General features: G+C 50.9%; 2 long non-coding RNA genes across 3 annotated transcripts in view; both read right to left on the minus strand.

Annotated features, from left to right (window-relative positions):
• The window catches only part of LOC141416743 (uncharacterized), a 124,190-nt gene that overhangs the window by 34,402 nt on the left and 70,839 nt on the right, over positions 1 to 18,949 (minus strand). The window lies entirely within an intron of this gene.
• On the minus strand, positions 2,447 to 18,909 carry LOC141416741 (uncharacterized). 2 transcript variants are annotated; one of them, XR_012441334.1, is made up of 6 exons: positions 18,570 to 18,909; positions 14,587 to 14,761; positions 5,265 to 5,395; positions 4,341 to 4,479; positions 3,876 to 3,997; positions 2,447 to 2,773 (listed from the first exon to the last, which is right to left on the minus strand). It is a non-coding gene; the product is annotated as an uncharacterized lncRNA (long non-coding RNA). The 2 variants fall into 2 exon arrangements; XR_012441333.1 differs by lacking the exon at positions 5,265 to 5,395.

Genomic DNA, 18,949 nt, shown 5'->3' on the forward strand with positions numbered 1-18,949 from the left:
GCTTTCACCAGTGAGGCTCCTCTCAACGCTTGGAACCCTCCAGTGCACAGGATGCCAGCCATCCCCGCCTAGTGCTCCCCACTTAAATCACTGTCCCATGCCACCTAGAGCCTGCTCAGGACACCTCCCCACCCCCAGAGAACCTCACACAGGTTTGCACTCCTCTGTTATGTGATTCTGTGTCCCAAACCAGCGCCTCCACCAAGCTCTCCCTCAAGCTCAGGAGGTTCCCCCCACCCCCTTGCTGGACCCTGGCCCATCTCCATGTGCACTCCTGCAAGACCACGCCCCACCCCAATAAGTGCTCCCTCCCCAGGACTCTGCCCCACTCCCACTCATTCCCCAATAGGCCTCCACCTCACCTCTCTTCCTTTATTCAAAGCTGGCTGCCACCACTGCAAGGCTCCCACCAGGGTGAGGCTCCCTCCAGCACACAGGATAGCGCCTCCCCAAAATGCTCCCCACTAAGGACCCACCCCACACACCCTTGTGCTCCCCACGTAAGACACCACCCCATCAGGAAGAGAGCCCGCCCCAGAAAGACTGCGACCATCCCTCTTCCCCAGTGCCCCAAGTCCTTCCCTCACCACAAAGCACCCTCATGGGCACAGGGGGCTCCCCCAACCACCCTCTCAGGACACAGGCACATCCCATGCACACTTGCACAAGACCCCACCCCACCCCCACACTTGATCACTATCTCTGCTCAGGACTACCCCCTCCAGTAATGCCCAGGAAGGTCTCCAGTGTACCTCCCTTCTCCTGTGAGCAAAGCTGTCTGGGAGCACTGCATGACTCTCTCCACAGCTTGCCTTCCAGAAGTGTGAGGTACCCTGCAAGGCACAGGATACCTCTGCCCCCACACTCTCCCAGCTTAGGAAGCCCCCCTCCATGTGCTCCCCATGCAAATAACTGTCCCATCCCAATAGCCCCTCATTGGAACCTTCTTCCAGCCCAAGGCACCTGCACAGGATGTACACCTCCCCCTTCCCATCACCCAAACAGCTCCCTCCACCATGGGGATCCCTCATGCACACATGAAGCTACCCCTTGCACCATCACAGGACACAGGACCATGCCAAGAGCACTTGTGCAACACCATGCCCACCCCCAAAAGCATTCCCTCGTTAGGAGACTGCCCTCCCTATCAATGCCTGCCCGTGCTCTATGTAAATAACCACCCCATCCCAAGAAGCCCTACATAGAACACCTGTCCACCCTCAAGGAGGCCGGCACAGAATTGAGCCCCTCAGATTTCCCTTGTTCTCCAAACTGGCTCCCTCTAAAGTATGGCTCCCTCACCCACGCATGAGGTTCCCCTCTCCCACCTTCTCAGCACATCAAGCCATCCCAAGCAGGAGGCCGCCCCTTCAGAAAGAGAGCCCTGGCAGGATTGCACTTGTCCCCCTTGTCCTATGCCACTAACTGATCCCTCCACCAGAAGCCTCCTTCATGGGCACATGAGGCTGCCCCACACACGCTCAGCGGACACAGGCACATCCCATGCACAGTTGTCCAAGACCCTGCCCCCACCTCTACATGCATTCCCTGCTCAGGAAGCCTTCATCCCCATCAATGCCCAGGAAGGTCTCCCCTGCACCTCTCTTCCCTGTGTCCAAAACTGCCTACCTCTGCTGAGTGTGTCCCACCAGGGTGCGGTTCCCTCCAAGGCCTGACTCCCATCAGTACACAAGATGCCACTGCCCTGAACAGCACTACTGAACTCACAGGACACTGGGCAACACAAGCACACTCATGTAAGGACCTCCCACACACATGCATTTCCTTCTCAGGATGCCCCACCCCCCATCAATGCCCTGCCAGGTCTCCACCTCTCCTGTCTTCCCCTATGCCCACAACTGCCTCCCACCACTGGATGACTCCCTCAACAGTGAGTCTCTGGCCTGGGTTTGGCCCCTTCCAAGGTTTGGCTCACTCCAGCACACAGGATGTTGCAGGCTGCTGACGAAGGATGCAACCCCACCACCCCAAGTGCTCCCACCAAAAGATGCAGCCCAACCCTCACAGACTCCTAAGCATTATGCCACCCCTCCCCCTTCAGCTGTGACAAACTTACTTCCTGTAAAGCATGGTTCCTTCATGCACATATGAGGCTGCACCTGCCCATCCTCTCAGAACACCAGCCCATCCCAAGCAAGAAGTTGCCCCTTCCTCCTGCCCTGTCCACAAAGCCTGTTCCCACTCTCCCACGGCTCTCTCCTGTGAATATGAGGCTGCTCTCCTGCCAAACACCTGCCCATCCCTATGTGTGTCCACCACCACCCCCGCTGGGCACTGGCCAGCACAGGACACCTCCTTCCTAACGACAGTGCCCTAATCCCCTTCTTCAGCATAGGATGACGCTTACCATGCATGCCACTGCCTTACAATCCCATCCCCATGTCCTAATCCTGCCTGCAGTCCCCACTTCCAGGGCCTGGGGACACCAACCACCACTCTGGCCCCTTCTGTACACAGGATTCCACTGCCCTGAGCACTCCTGCACAGGATGCCACTTTGCTCCCTTCTCCTGTGCCCAAAACCAAATACCTCTTCCTACTGGCCCCCTTATGTGCACATGATACTAACCCAAGACACAAGCCAATCCTCATGTGCATCCGTGCAGGATACCAACGCACTCTCACTTGTGGACCTTGTTCATGATGCAGCCTCAGGCCCACCCATTCCCTTGTATGTCTCCAACTCACCTCTCTTCCAGTGTCCACACCAGGCTCTCACTACGGCAAGGCTCCCACCAGGGCAAGGATTCCTCCTGCACACAGGATAGCGCATCCTTCCATGTGCCCCGCTTATGGCACTGCCCCGTCCCAACATACTCCCATGTAAAAGACCACCCCATCAAAAGTGCTCCTGTGCCGATTTCCCTCCCCTTCCCCTGTGCCCCAATCTGCTCCCTCCCCCAGCGAGGCTCCCTCAAGCTCACACGAGATTTCCCCCCTTACACTCCCTGGACACTGGCCCATCCCCACGAGCACCCGCGCAAGACCAAGCACCACCCACATGTGCTCCCTGCTAAGGACCCTGCCCCAGTCCCACCCATTCCCCAGTAGGTCTCCACCTCACCTCTTCCACTGTCCAAAGCTGGATCCCACTACTGAGAGGCTCCCACCAGGAGGAAGCTCCCTCCAGCACACAGGAGACTGTTCCCCCACATGCTCCCTGCTTAGGATGCCACCCCCGACCCCCACGTGTTCCACAAGTAAGAGACCGCCTCATCAGAAAGACAACCCAGGCAGGATTGTGAACCTACCCCTTCCCCTGTGCCCTAAACTGCTCCCTCCACCTCAAGGCTCCCTCATGTGCACATGAGGCTGTCCCATGCACTCTCCAGGACACCAGCCCATCCCTTGCACACTTGCCATCAATGCCCATGCAGGTTTCCAGCTCACCTCTCTTCCTCTGTGCCAAAACCTGACTAGGACCACTACGTGGCTCCTTCCACAGTGTGGCTCCCACCAGGGTGAGGCTTCCTGCAAGGCTTGGCTCCCTCCAAGGCACAGGATGCCACTGACCCCACATGCTCCTCTAGTATGATGCAGCTCTCAGACCCCCATGTGCTCCACATTTAAGATGCTGCACCATTCCAAAGAGTGCCTGCACAGGGCATCTCTCCACCCCCAAAGGTATCCATGCAGGATTGCACCAATCCCCCTTCCTCTGTACCCAAAACCAACTCCCTCCTCCACAAGGCTCACTCATGTGCACATGAGGCTGCTCCATGCACCCTCACAGTGCACTGGTCCATCCCACTCACACTCGCCTAAGATCCTGCCCACCCCTACATGCATTTCCTGCTCATGACACAGGGAATTCCATGCCCAAGCCCACCTATTCACCAGTACGTCTCCACCTACCTCTCTTCAGTGTCCTAAGCTGGCTCCCACTCCTGCAATGCTCCCACCAGGGCAAGGCTCCCTCCAGCAAACAGGATACTGCCTCCTGTGTGACATGTAATGTCTTGATAATAGCAAAGATTCTATGGAAAACAGAAAAAAAAACAGTTAAAGACTCAAAAATGTGTGGAAAAGAAATGATTATCAGGATCTTGCAAAGGTCAATCTGCACCATGCAGCACAGCTGCACTGGTGATACCCTTTCTGTTAGACACCATGGCAGCAGCAGCTATAGCCTGATGCCATGGAGTATCCAACACATGTTGGCCAGTAGAATGGGGTCCATTAAAACTGATGGCAGAACAGCATACCAGACAAAAATACTTGGAGTATTTTTTAAGTCCACTTGAGGCATCTTCTGCGACCATAAGTCCACATCCCATAGGAACAATGAGCATAAAAATAGGAAGGGTAGAGATTCCTCACCTTAGGTCGTGAAAGAGCTGACACATCCTCAGTCTGACAAGCCTGTGAGCCACCACCCAATTGTCCCTTATCCTGGATTTAATGCCAGCATCAACTCTGGCAGTACAGCATCTTGATGCACAGCTTTGACATGAGGGCTCTGTGGGAAAGAGACAGAGCTCTCAGCTCCAGATAGGAAGCAGGCCCACTAGTTATACGTGCATTTACATGTACTAACATATCTCCAAGACTTCAGTCCAGTTGGCCAAGGGAGGTGCCTACTCTCCTGTCTGAGAAATACATGCAGGCAAACATTTCATAATACATCACATGTGTGGGGCCAATTCATAGTAGCCTGACCTCCAAAATCGGTTCCCTGCTCATTGTACATACTTTTCAGGTCCCAGTACATTACATTAGCTTCTCAAGTACTTAGACAGTGCTGGTTTGATTAGTTCTATTGCCATAGAAACTAAATTCAAAAAACAGCAACTGCATCTACACAAATCACATCACATTGATGTCCTTCACTGTTAGGCAAAGTGTTAATACAATAAACCTGGCAGTCCTTGGTGTATCTATTCTTATATGTAGGTCAAAGTTTAGGACTGAATGTAAGAGCAGAACTGCCATTGGGTTGGAGGCCACTAACAAGTCACTATGATTTAGGGACAATCCTGTCCCTTTAGATTTTATCTTATTTTATCAGTTTCTGTAAGTACTTCTTATGTACCCACAGGACAGGACTACTGCCTGGGTCTGTGCAAGGGACTGCACTATAGGCAAAGCATCCATCTCTGTATTTCCAAGGATGGAGGGCCTAATGTGTGTGGATACATGACATCAAGTCAGTTGTGCCCCTGGTTCATAAAGCCATTCCCACATTTGCTGGCCCAGTGCAAATCCCAGACATACCTTCCCAGAAGAGAACATTTTTCCACTTACCACTGAGCCATCTACGATGTAAGGCCTTGATTAAAAGCCCAGTTGTCAAAAAAAATTCGAGTAACCATGACTAGTGAATAGGCCATCCACAAAGCCCTTTATGGGTCTCTTCTTACAATAGCCATTGCACACTGCAAGAAATGATCATTCTCAAGGAGTGTGTCTACTCTCAGCTTCCTTTCAGACATCTGACCAAAATCATACAGGTATAATTTGGCTTGCTTTCTCTTGGCAGAGAGGTGAGAAATACTACATCCTAACCTTTTATTAAGCTACCTTTACTCTAAACCAAAATCTGACAAAAATATTATAGGAACAGAAAACTACAAGACATTCTCTGTCATGAACACAGATTATGAGCAAACAACAAAATATTAGCAAAAAATAGCCAATAATAAATCCAAGTGGGATTGAGAGCTGGAATGACAGGCGAATAAAGCACTGAGAAACTACTCAAAACAACAGTCAATAGAACAAAACTTTATGTTGGAGGTGTGGCTCAAGTGATAGAGGTCTTGCTTAGCAAGGACAGTGTCCTCAGTTGAAAATGTCAGTAGTGCCAAAAAGAAAAAAAATCACATGCTCAGGTCAGTAGATGAAGAGCAAAATCATGTGAAAAATTCCAACAGTTATTCATGATGTTAAAAATATACTAGTAATAAAGGTGAACAGCCACAATTTGATTAACATCTATAAGACATTGAAAGATAACAATACCCTGAATAAAGAGAAACTCAAAGCTTTCTAGTTCAGCTCATAAACAAGGCAAAAAATTCACTTCTCATCATTTTTTCAATATCATATAGGAAGCCAAAGCTAAGCGACTAAGACACAAAGTGGAAATAAATGTACACAGATTTTGGAGAGGTAAAGCTGTATTTATCTGCAAATGAAAGGACATCTAGATTATCAAGCATTCCATCATGAAGAGAATGAGTCTCAGAAATAAAGGCAAAAAGGAGGGAGGAGAAGAATATTTGTAGAAATAATGCCTGAAATTTTACCAAATTTCATGGAAAACATTGGTCACTAGATTCAATGACAGCTCCTAGTAAAACTGGAGTAAATGCATCCATTCCCGATATATTACATTCAAAGTGGGGATAGGTGAAGAAAATCCAAAAAGCAGCACAGGAAAACATTTCTTTACGTACAGGGAAAACAACAAGATCAAAAGCCATACTCCAGTCGGAAAGATGGAAGCAGAATAGTGAGGTTGTGTAAACAGAGAGAGAATAAAGAAAAAAAAACCAATATCAATCAAGAATTCTTTGTATAGCAAATCCTTTAAAAGAGAAGGGAAAATACATTCACAGAGAAACAAAGACTGAAAAATTTGCTGTTTGCACAGAGCATGCTACTAAACATATGAGAATGCTTTTGTGCTTTTGCATTGCAAGAACTCGCACATTCTCAGATTTAAAAACAGAGGATTACTCAAAGGTTGTGTGTGTGTGTGTGTGTGTGTGTGTGTGTGCCTGTGTGTGTGTGTAGCTTCAAAGTTTTTTCTGCATTTTTAATTGATTTTAGCAGCAACATTCTAGAAACATTCAAAAGCATACTCTGAAAGTATATTTGAAGTTTTACATTTAGCCACGTGAATTAAGAATAAAGCATTAAGTTTTTTTTAGATCCTACAGCGGAAGATAATAAAATGAAATAAAAAATGGGCTTTTTTAATTTTAAAGAAAATTCACCAAGATAAATAAATGTAAAGGAAATTAATTTTTGATGTCTAAGTTGATGCAAGGAATTAATACATTATTTGGGAGATCGGGAGTTCACATAGAGATCTTGAGAGTGCAAAACCATTTGAAACAACAAAAATTGCAGAGACAAGTCAGTGTTACAAAAGCTACAAAAGAGCTGGATTCCAAGCAGAGATCTCCCAGGAAGCAGCTGATGTCTGGGTTCAAGGAGAAGGGAACAGAAAATGAACTGATGCTCATCTTTGACAGGTTGATCAGGCTGCAGAAAAGTAGAGAGGATGTGCTGGGCTTGAGGATGGGGGAGGGGCTGTGGTGCAGCCTCTTCCTCACATCACCACATCCTCCTCTCAGGAGCCCTTTGTGATGAGGAAACCACAGCTCTGTGATGCAGGCCTGTCACCTAGTGCCTACTCCCAAAGGTTAACTCCCACAGCTCAGTTGCTTGAGAGCAACAGTGCGATTTAGATAATGGAGAATTCTCTCTTTGCTCTGAATAGCATTAGCGACATGTGCCTGAACCCCAGCACCACCATCTAGGCAATGGATATGATCCTTGCCTTAGTGTGTGGACTGGAACTCTTCTTCCTATCAATGCTCTGCTTTAAGAGTTATCCATTCTCACCACCTGCTGGGAAAAAGACCCCGAGGAAGATAAGAAACCTGCATACCAGGCCAACAAACAAGGAATCTCTTTTTTGTACTGTCTTTACTTTTCCAAATCAAGAAGTACTTGATTTGAGCACACTTCTGCTGCAGTGGCAGGTCAAGGAAGAGCTGGTGTGGGCACTTGGTCGTGTACATGAGCTCACAGACCATATGTGTGGTATGCTCCAGGTGCTAGGGTGAAGTTACCGTAGATCAGGAGCCAAGGAAAGGACTCCTCAGAGTTGGGGATCTTGGGGGAAGACCATACCCTGAGAACTGGTTCACCAGTCTCCTTGCCATGGCAGGGGTCTAGGGGTCTTTCCTCTGTGTTGGGCTGATTCTGAGGGCTGTGCTGAGTCCCTCAGAGACTTCTGGTAGAGGATGGAGAGATCTCCGGCCTCAGGGATTCAACCCCAACTGGAGACTTAGAGGCACCTGTGGGACAAAGTCTGTGGTCTGGAGCAGAGGGACAGTGACTGGGGAATCCATGGTGTAGCTCACAGAGAAATCTGACTTGGGTTTTCTAAAGAAGACAGACAGAAAACATTTTTACCCACATTATGATTAAAAGGAAGGGAAAAGGTCATATTATCTAAGACAAGGAATGTCTGAAGTTGTCTAGGGAGACGAGACAGAGAGAGATGCCTCAGCCTTTTACTTTCTTGTCTTTTAGCATCAGGTGATACAGGGCCAGAAGAAAAACAGGATGAAGGCTGCCATCCTGAAAGGTAGGGCTGGCACATCCTTCCCACTGGTGATGTGATCTCCCTGGTCCTAACCAACCAGAAGCAGATCTCCTAGGATGGCAGTTACAAAGCTCCGAGAGGGAGTTGCCTGGGAAGGAAGTAAGAACCCAAAAGACTTCCTAGGTTCTGTGAATAGCAAAACAGTAATGTGCTAGGGGATGGTTTTGGCCCGGTAGTGGGTGTCATGGGAGGTTGTGTAGCAATACTGTCTTGATTTTAAGGTGGGCCCTCCAGGTTCACCAGTGGACAGGTGAACAAACTTTCTGAAGTGAAAGAGTTTTCTCTTTGAGATGACCCATCCATTCTCACCTCACAGGGAGGTTATGAAGACAATGGCATATGGTGGAAGTAGAACACCACATACATGATAAATGGTGGCCCCTCCGTGTGCCTTGCTAACATAATCAGTTCTCTGTGGCCTTGGACCCTGTTGTTTGGGATCCAGAGTCTAATACCAGATTCTCTAAGGGAAATTCCACTTATCCTCATGGAATATCCCAACTTACTCTTTTTTCACCATAACCTAATCTCCATTTCTAGTAACTAGACATTGCCTCAGAAAACGAGAGGAAACTCACAACCTGGCTCTCATTTTGGAAAGGTAAGGAATTTGTCATTTCTTTGTTCCTATCTTCCTACTGAAACCTACGATGTGATCCCAGGCCTAAAGGTTATCTTGCAACAGATTCAAGGTTGCAGTGACATGTGATCACAGTGCTGGGGTATGGGAAAGGGCTTTCTGAAGTGAATGTGTTGGGCAGTAGAGGGGCTTGGGGATTTAGGTGTGCACCCATGCCTAGCCTGGCTACATCTTGTGCCTCCTGTCTCCTGTAGCTACCTAGAGAAACTCCATGTCAAAGATGGGTTTGCATGAACTGTTACACGGTGATACCGTGAAAGTTTTGAGGACAGGTCCTGCCACAGACCACAAGACACCTAGACAGAGTGTGGAAAATCCTTCTCCAAACACCTCCTCACCATTGCCTTCCCAGGCTCCTCTGACTCGGGGCCACCTGCGTCGGGCCTCACCCCTATCAGTAGAACTTCAAAAAGACCAGTATAACTTGAAAGGAATCCCATGGGGGCTGTCCCCCAGACCTCCCCTCCAGATACCTCATATCTGGCATCTCTTGTCAGGAACATCTCAGGCCTTGACTGCTGCAACTGTCCCATTTCATTCCTCTTCTGGTGGTGGCCAACTGCCAAGGCATTCTTTTTTCCTACCTGGGCATGTGAAAAACACTGCCAGGAATATCTGTCACCCTGAACATGGAAAACCTCCACAGGAGACGACTCACCCTGGCACACAGAGGTTGAGGGGCCATCCTTCATAAAACAAAATGTACAGGAACGTTTGGAGACACTGACCACCAAAAGAGTGGAAATGAAACTATGGGAAAATAAAGATAAAAAGGGGTCATTTTTCCTGCCAATGACCACAGAGTACCTCCTGGATTTTCCGAGCAACATATTGAGTTCAAAAGGCAGCAAGCGAGACAGTGGGCCAAACCCCTTCTGGACCATGAAAGGGAAACCATAGAAGCTTCCTAGTTCTCAACAGCTCTCTTATTCCACAGATATGGAGAACACAGTGCAGGAGAAGTATGTGAAACTTTTCTGGGGCCTGCCCCTCTGCACCGTGAGCCCTTGGTGGCTACTGTCTTTGTCCCTGAGAAGCCTTTCACTGCCCAACCTGAAGCTGTTGCTTTCAACACAGTGTCTAACTCCTTCCCAGTTCAACATCAGGCTGAAGGGCCTCCACGGCTTTCCCAAGCTTTGCAACTACCCCAGGAAATAGCTCAAACCCAACTTTGGACACAAACCTTGTCAAAATTAGTGGCCCAGGTGCACTCTGAGGCCACCCTTCCATGTTCGTTCACAAACGAGCAACTTCTGTCTCCATCCCACATTAGGTCTTGTACAATAAATTGCCCTACATCTCAACACATGACACAGCTGTGCCTCCCAAAAGAAGACAAGAATCTGCAAGGGCACTGAAAAAGGCAATTGAAATGGAAGACACACCTGCACACAGCGCAATTCACCAAATCCAAGCTAGGGAAACAACCCCCAAGGCATCCTACTGAGGAACAGATCAAAAAAACCTGCCATGCTGGAACGCAAAGCAGTTTGATCTCGCAAGGAGGAACAACCAAAGTGACGTGCTTGGAGAGGGAATGACTGAAGTTGGGGCAAACCACACAGTAGAGATAATTATACACCCATGTTCATAGAAGAACTGTGGGTAACAGGAGGCAGAACACAAAGCCCAACTTCTCCAGCTGCATTCCTGACTTCCACAGGCAGGCCCACCAAACACCAAACTTATCCCAGGGATTTCTTCCCATGCAAATCCTCCCTAAATGACAGGAGCATGGAGAGGGAATGGTTGCAGTTGGGGCACACCATACGAAGACAAGTAAGCCAGGCTCAGAAACACAAAGGCAGCACAGTTTCACTCACAAACAGAGCAGAGATAAAGCAGATAAACACACAAGGAAAACACAAATGATGGTGGATCATCTGCTACACGAAACAGGTTTGTAAAAGTACAACTGCTCCATGAGCCTTGGAGGAGGAAAAGGAAAAGAAGATGATGGAGCTTCAGCAAAATCCAGAAACTTAAGCATTGGGCAGGCCTGAGGATAGGTGGATTTGTATTTCAGAGCAGCTGAAAAATGGGGGGATGACAGGAGAAAGGGGAAAGGGGGAGCAATGGAAGGGATTGAAGGGACCAAAGGAAACAAGACTGAAAACAGGAACAAGAGTAGAAAACCCTTGAGGCATCCGCATAAAAAGGAATCAGGAAAGAAGCTACTATAACTGGTGGACAGGGTGTTTGTGTGTGTGTGTGTGTGTGTGTGTGTGTGTGTGTGTGTGTGTGTGTGTGTGTGTGTGTTGCATGTGTGTCAGGAGAAGCTGGGCTACTTCAGGGAGGGTGGAGGGTGAAAGAAGAAGATCAAGGTGAGGGGTTGTGGTAGATGGACTTCCCATCCTCCTAGGACAGACAAAAAGGAAACTCTTATGATTGCTTTGAGACGGGGTGGGTGGTGAGGGAATGGAGGGGGAGAGGCCCTGGGGGTGATCTAAGCAAGGTACCCAAGAACCGTATTTGGAATTGCCACGATGAATCCCTCCACCACACCCAAGCGCTCAGAGAATATACCCAGCCTCTGAAACGTATACGCTGGCAATATCAGCATACTCGGTACCCAGCCACCCTTAAGAGTCCAAAGTCCTGGCAACCCACGGCTCTCCCCAAGGCCAGGTGAAGGGAGTGGGAAGAGGAGGAAGGCAAGCCTGCCCTTCTGTGTTCAGGATCATTCGAGCCTCCTCAAGCCACCACAGTTCCCTTTGCCCACCCAAAGGGCCGGAGTTCTGGACACCCTGGCAGGCAGCTGCTTGGGGACAGGCTTGGCCCGGGTCTCCTCATGGATCACAAGGGGAACTGTGCCTAAGGCCTCCTTGCAGGCTGGGTTCTCTAGGTCAATGCTGCACAAGGCTCTAGACCTCTGCTTCCTAGGCTAGAGCCCTGTGGGACCGGGAGTGATTAGCTGACCAGGCGAGTCAAATGCTGTGCCGGGCACTCTCATGCCCCTGGCCAGGATGAGCCCACAGGGAACTGCTTGGCCACCAACAGCCTGGAGCCCAACTTTTCCAGCCTCCCTGTTGTCTTCCTCAGCCCCTTTCCACCACGTACCCAACGTATCCTATGGCCCTTCCTGGCAACACCTCACCTTGTCCGTCCTGCTTCTCCAGCAGCCCAACCGCTGTCATGCACCCCATATCAACCCCCTCACCCCAATATCTTTCTCCCCCCATCTGGTCAGCACATACCTCACGGAACAGCTGCCAGCTCTCCTCTCCACCACAGATGCACACAAAGCACGCTGGGGCACCACCTCCCCTTCGCCTGCAGGCTGCTCACCTGGCAGGCATGCAGCCTGCCAAAATTCACCTCTTTTATGACTTCCCAACCACACAAATCCTCATACAGCATCGACAATGCTCCACTCAACACAGTTAGGAAGTCAATAAACACTAAAACACTATTTCTTAGGCTGTATTTTTGTGTCTGTGTGTGTGTGCATGTGTAGGTGTGTCTGTGTGTGCGTCTGTGTGTTCTGTCCACACACACGCTTCCCAATCAACTTGAAGGGAAGTGGCAAGTGCAATCAATGAATAAATCTGACTCACCTTAATTGTGACTAAAGCATTCCAGGAGAGAGAATACAAATTCACTGACAACATCCCTAGGCTCATCCTGACAGCCATAAAGGCTGGCTATGATTCTGCCAAGCAGGCACCCTCGCACAAACTCAGTGGCCCATCAAACCCCTCAAATCATTACGGGAAGCAGGGCAGAGATTTTGCTTCACGCAAAAGAGAGAAGCGCCAGATGATACAGGGATACGTACCAGAGCATGCACCCAAAGGAACCTAAGCCGATATACAATCGACACACCTGTACACCCGTGCTGAGCACAGCGCTATTCAACAAATCCAAGCTAGGGAAACAACCCCCAAGGCCTCCTACTGAGGAATGGATCAAGAAAACCTGCCGTGCTAGAACACAAAGCAGTTTGATCTCGCAGGGAGGAACAATGAACAGGACGTGCTTGGAGAGGGAATGGCTGCAGTTGGGGCACACCACACAGTAGAGATAACTATACACCCACGTTCATAGCAGAACTGTGGGAAAAGAGGAGGCAGAACACAGAGCCCAACTTCTCCAGCCGCATTCCTGACTTCCGCAGGCGTGGCCCACCAAACACCAAACTTATCCCAGGTTTTCACATGCAAATCCTCCCAAAATGACAGGAGCATGGAGAGGGAATGGTTGCAGTTGGGGCACACCATGCGAAGACAAGTAAGCCAGGCTCAGAAACACAAAGGCTGCACAGTTTCACTCACACACAGAGCAGAGATAAAGCAGATAAACACACAAGGAAAACACAAATGATGGTGGATCGTCTGCTAGGCAAAACAGGTTTGTAAAAGTGCAACTGCTCCATAGGCCTCAGAGAAGGAGGAAAAGGAAAAGAAGATGATGGGGTTTCAGCAAAATCCACAAACTTAAGCATTGGACAGGCCTGAGGACAGGTGGATTTGTATTTCAGAGCAGCTGAAAACTGGGGGGATGACAGGAGAAAGAGGAAAGGGGGAGCAACGGAAGGGATTGAAGGAACCAAAGGGATGAAGACTGAAAACGGGAACAAGAGTAGAAAAACTTTCAGGCATCCGCATAAAAACGAATCAGGAAAGAAGCTACTATAAATAGTATACAGGCAGTTTGTGTGTGTGTGTGTGTGTGTGTGTGTGTGTGTGTGTGTGTGTGTGTGTGTGTGTGTTTCAGGGGAAGGTGGGCTAATTCTCAGAGGCTGGAGGGTGAAAGGAGGAGACCAAGGTGAGGGGTTGTGGTAGATGCACTTCCCATCATCCCAGGAGAAATAAAAGAGGCTTACTATTGCTTTGAGGGAATGGAGGGGGAGAGGCCCTGGGGGTGATTTAAGCAATGTACCCAAGAACCATATTTGGAATTGCCACGACGAATCCCTTCCACCACACCCAAGCGCTCAAAGAATATATCCACCCTAGGAAACGTATACACCGGCAATATTGCCATACTTGGTATCCAGCCACCCTTAAGAGTCCAAAGTCCTAGCATCCCACTGCTCTCAATGAGGCCAGGTGAAAGGATTGGGGAGAGGAGGAAGGCAAGCCTGCCCTTCTGTGTTCAGGATCATTTGAGCCTCCTCAAGCCACCACAGTTCCCTTTGCCCACCCAGAGGGCCGGAGTTCTGGACACCCTGGCAGGTGGCTGCTTAGGGACAGGCTTGGCCCGGGTCTCCTCGTGGATCACAAAGGGAACTGTGCCTAAGGCCTCCTTGCAGGCTGGGTTCTCTAGGTCCATGCTGCACAAGGCTATAGCCCTCTGCTTCCTAGGCTAGAGACCTGTGGGACTGGGAGCGATTTGCTGACCAGGCGGGTCAAATGCTGGGCCGGGCACTCTCATGCCCCTGGCCAGGATGAGCCCACGGGGACCTGCTTGGCCACCAACAGCCTGGAGCCCAACTTTTCCAGCCTCCCTGTTGTCTTCCTCAGCCCCTTTCCACCACGTGCCCAACGTATCCCAGGGCCCTCCCCGACAACAACTCGCTTTGTCCGTCCTGCCTCACCAGCATCCCAACCGCACACACCCCAGGGACCCCAGAAACTCACCATTGTGATGTCTTCAGAGGCCACCTCCGTCTCCATCTGCGACACCATCTCGAACTCGGCAGGCTTGACCTCCTGTGCAGAAGCCGCTGCCGCCTTCACCACAGCTTCACCTCTTTTACAACTTCCCAGCCAAGCAAATCCTCACACAACATCAACAACGCTCTATTTAGCCTGGCTGGTAGGAGAATAAACACTGAAACACTCTTGTCTGTTTGCGTGTGTTGCCAGTGTGCACACGCTTCCTTAGCAACTTACATAGGATGGAGGCAGCGTGATCATGGAATAAATCTGGTTCATCTTAATCATGACTAAATCATTCCAGGGAAGAAAATACAAATGCACTGAAACTATCCCAGGGCCCTTCAAGACCAGCCACAGATGCTGGCCAAGATTCCGCCAAGCAGGAACCCCTGCACACAGCTGGTGGCAATTCGAACCACTAAAATCATTATGGGAAGCAGGGCTGAGTGTTCTCTTCAAGGGAAAGAGAGACGCATCAGATGATACAGGGGTAAGTCCCCTGGGTATGCACCCAACGGAGCCAAAGCACATATACGCTAGACACACCTGCACGCCCATGGTGAGCACAGCGCTAGGCACCAAATTCAACGTAGGGAAATGACCCCAGGGTCTCCTACTGAGGAATGGAGCAACAAAATGTGCCACGCTGGAATGCAGAGGACTTTGATCTCCCTGGGAGGAATAACGAATGACACCTTCTTCGATAGGGAACTGCTGCAATGGGGACATACCCCGTGAAGAGAAGCAAGCCAGGCTCAGAAACACAAAGGCCATACACCTTCTCTCATACCAGGAACATAGATCTAGCATATCAACACATGAACCAAAACACACATGATGGCGGACCCTCTTCTATCTGGAACACGTTTGTAACAGTACAACTACTGCAGTGGACTCGGGGAAGGAGGAAAAGGAAAAGAGGTTGATGGAGATTCACCAAAATCCGGAAACCTACAACTGGGCAGGCCAAGGAGAGGAGGATGTGTATTGAGAGCTGTTGAAAATGCGGGGTTGAGAGGAGAAAGGGGAAAGGGAGAGCGACAGAAGGGTTTGAAGGGACCAAATTAAACAAGACTGACGGTGGGAACACGAGCGGAAGCACCTTGAGACATCCACATAAAGAGGAATTAGGAAAGAAGCCGCAATACACAGAGGACAGTATGTGTGTGGGTGGGGTGGTGGGTGGGGTGGTGGGTGGAGGAAGGTGGGCTTCTCCTGGGAGGGAGGAGGGTGAATGAAGGAGACCAAGGTGAGGGGGTGTGGTGGATGGACTCCATATCCTTGTGTGACAGCCAAAAGAGGAACCTCTTGTGAATGCTCTGAGATGGGGAAGAGGGGGTGAGGGAATGGAAGGGGAGAGGCCCTGGGGGTGATCTAAGCAATGTACCACCCAAGAAGCAGATTTGGACTTGACACAAGGAATCGCTCCTGCCCCAACCCATTCGGAGAATACATCCATCCTACAAAACGTACACAGCAACAATATTAGGGTACTCGGTCCCTAGCCACACTTTAAAAAGTCCAAAGTCCTGGCATCCCATGCCTCTTGGCCAGGCCAGGTGAAGGGAGTGGGGAGGGGAGGAAGGCAAGCCTGCCCCTCTGTGTTCAGGATCATTCGAACCTCTCAAGCCACCGAAGTTCCCTTTCCCCACACATAGGGCCAGGGGCCAGGACAGCCTGGGAGGCGGCTGCTTGGGGACGGGCTTGGCCCGGGTCTCCTCATGATTCACAAGGGGAGCCATGCCTAAGGCCTCCTTGTAAGCTTGGGACTCTAGGTCCATGCTGCACAAAGCTCTAGCCTTCTGCTTCCTAGGCTAGAGCCCTTGGGACTGGGAGCGATTTTCTGGCAAGGCGGGTCAAAGCCTATGCCAGGCACTCTCTTGCCCCTGGCCAGGACCTGCTCGGGGGCACACCTTCTGAAGACAAATAAGTTTGGCCCAGAAACCCCCAACCGTCAGATAATAGATCCATCCTATCAAACATATACTGTGATACTATTAGGTTTCTTGATCACTGGCCACACTTAGAGTCCAAAGTCCTGGCATCCCATGGCTCTCTGACAGGCCCGGTGAAAGTCAGTGGGGAGGGGAGGAAGGCAAGCCTGCCCCTCTGTGTTCAGGATCATGCAAGCTTTCTGAAGCCACCAATGTTCCCTCTGCCCAGCCACAGGGCCAAGGGCCTGGACATCCTGGGAGGTACCTGGTTGGGGATATTCTCGTCCTGGGTCTCCTTGTGGACCACACGAGGAACTGTACTTAAGGCCTCCTGCAGGCTCGGGGCTGTAGGTGCATGCTGGACAACCTTCTAGCCCTTTGGCTCCTATGCTGGATCCTGTGGAACTGGGAGCTCTTTTCTGCCATTGCGAGTCAAAGGCGGCTCCTCGGGCCATCATCTCGCTGGACAGGACTTTCCCACGTGGACCAGCTTGGCTTCCAGCAGCCATTGTCTCTGTGTGCCTGGAGAATAGGCATACCAAACTTATCCCATGGTGTTCCCCTCCTAGTTCTCCAGGTGTCTTCCTGCTTCTTTTGCATCCCAACTCCAGTCACTCCATGGGATCCTGGAAACTCACTGTGCAGACGGTCTTCAGAGGATTCCTCCATCTTCATCTCCAACTCTACCTCGAACTCAGCAAACTCGACCCCAAGTGCAGATGCAGAAGTTACTTTCTTTCCGCCATCGCTGCTGGCCTGCCACCACACACAGCTGCTGTTGTCCTGGCCTCTGCTTGGTGTCCTCCTTGCTCCTCATGGTCCTTGGCTCATCTGTCCCAGGGAGGGCTGCCTGGACACTGGCATTGCTGGATTGCTGCAGACCCATGTGCCTGGCTAGAAATTCGGGCTGGCCTCCTTCAGTGGCCAGTGTTTTGCTGGACAACCCCACTCTTTGCCTTCCCAGCCACCCAGTGGCTGGCTACCTGTTGGGCTTTTGCCTTGGCTTCTAAGTCGGCTAATACTCTAAAGGCTGCAAGGGCGGCGAAAGAGACCATGGTGTCCACAGAGTTGACCCAGAGCTGTGTGGTTGCAGCACTCACCCAGAGGCACTTCTTCCAGTCAATGAACCTAAGGCTTGTAGTGCCCCTGATGTCCACCTATCTCTCCAAACACCGAGATGGCAACGAGGATGGAAAAGTTGGCAAAGGTGGCTATGGCAAGTAAGGGGCACCAGGGAGGCAAAGGAAGCATGGTCAGTGCAGGCAGCAAGAGGGGAGAAGGCAGAAAGTGTTGGGAGGACAACTAAACTAAGGCAAGAGAGGTGAGAGAGAACAGGGCAGCACAGCTGGTAAAGGTGGCCAGGGCCTCAGCAGTAGGGACCCAGAGCTGTGTGGGCAGAGGATTCACACTGAGGCACTTCCTCAAGTGGGTAAGGCTGACACATTGCAAACCTCACCACTGGTGACCCACAGCACCCTAGCTGTCCTTGGCCTCAGCAGGCCAGGTAAGGGACGCCTGGACACTGGCAGCAATAAGACTGCTGCACCCACGGGGGGCTAGAGGGGCAGACAGGCGGCGCCCGGGGACGCTGGGCTACCAGGTCTGGCTGGCCACTCTCGTGCGCCCGTTTTAGCTGGGAAATCCCAGCCTCGGCCTCCCCAGCCTCCCCCTTGCTACCTGTTGGGCGTTTCACAGAAGCGGCGAAGGCTGGGAAGGCGACAATGGCAGCGAGGGCAGTGAGAACGGCGAGAACTGCGAGAACAGCGAGGGCAGTGAGAACGGCGAGAACTGCGAGAACAGCGAGGGCAGTGAGAATGGCGAGAACAGCGAGGTCGGAGGTAAGAGCGGGGATACACCCAGAAGGCGGTTTTTGCTGCCGGGAAGGTGAGGGAGGCGGCAGTGGTAGTGGCGGCGGCGGCCATCCAGGCTTGTGAGGACCCTGCGCTCACACGCAGGCTCCTCCTTCCCTAAGTGACCCTGACCCACTGACGTCCTCTGGTGAACTGATGTCCCCTGAAGTCTACTTACCCGGATCTATGCAGGACATTGTGCACGAGAGCCACCGTGAACCCAGGTTAATAATCGTCTGGGCACCGTGATTCTCTTCCTCTGCAGCAGTCCCACTGCTGCCTATGTGGAGGCTTCCAGGCCCAGGGGCAGCTGGGCTACCATGCCTGGCTGGCCGCCCCTCTGTAGCCCTAGGTTTGGATGGAGAATCCCTCCATCCAAACTCTGCCTCCCAAGCCTCCTGAACCTGTAGGGCATTTTGACAAGCAAGGGAAGGAGGGGCGGCAAGCGCAGCAGAATCAGTGACCCAGGGCTGTGTGGTCACAACGCTCAGATGATAACTAACCTGCCTTCACCGCGGCTCTCGTGCAGAATGCCCTGCATAGATCCGGGTAAGTAGA

The sequence above is a fragment of the Castor canadensis genome, chromosome 14 (genome assembly GCF_047511655.1).
Source record: "Castor canadensis chromosome 14, mCasCan1.hap1v2, whole genome shotgun sequence".
NCBI lineage: Eukaryota > Metazoa > Chordata > Mammalia > Rodentia > Castoridae > Castor > Castor canadensis.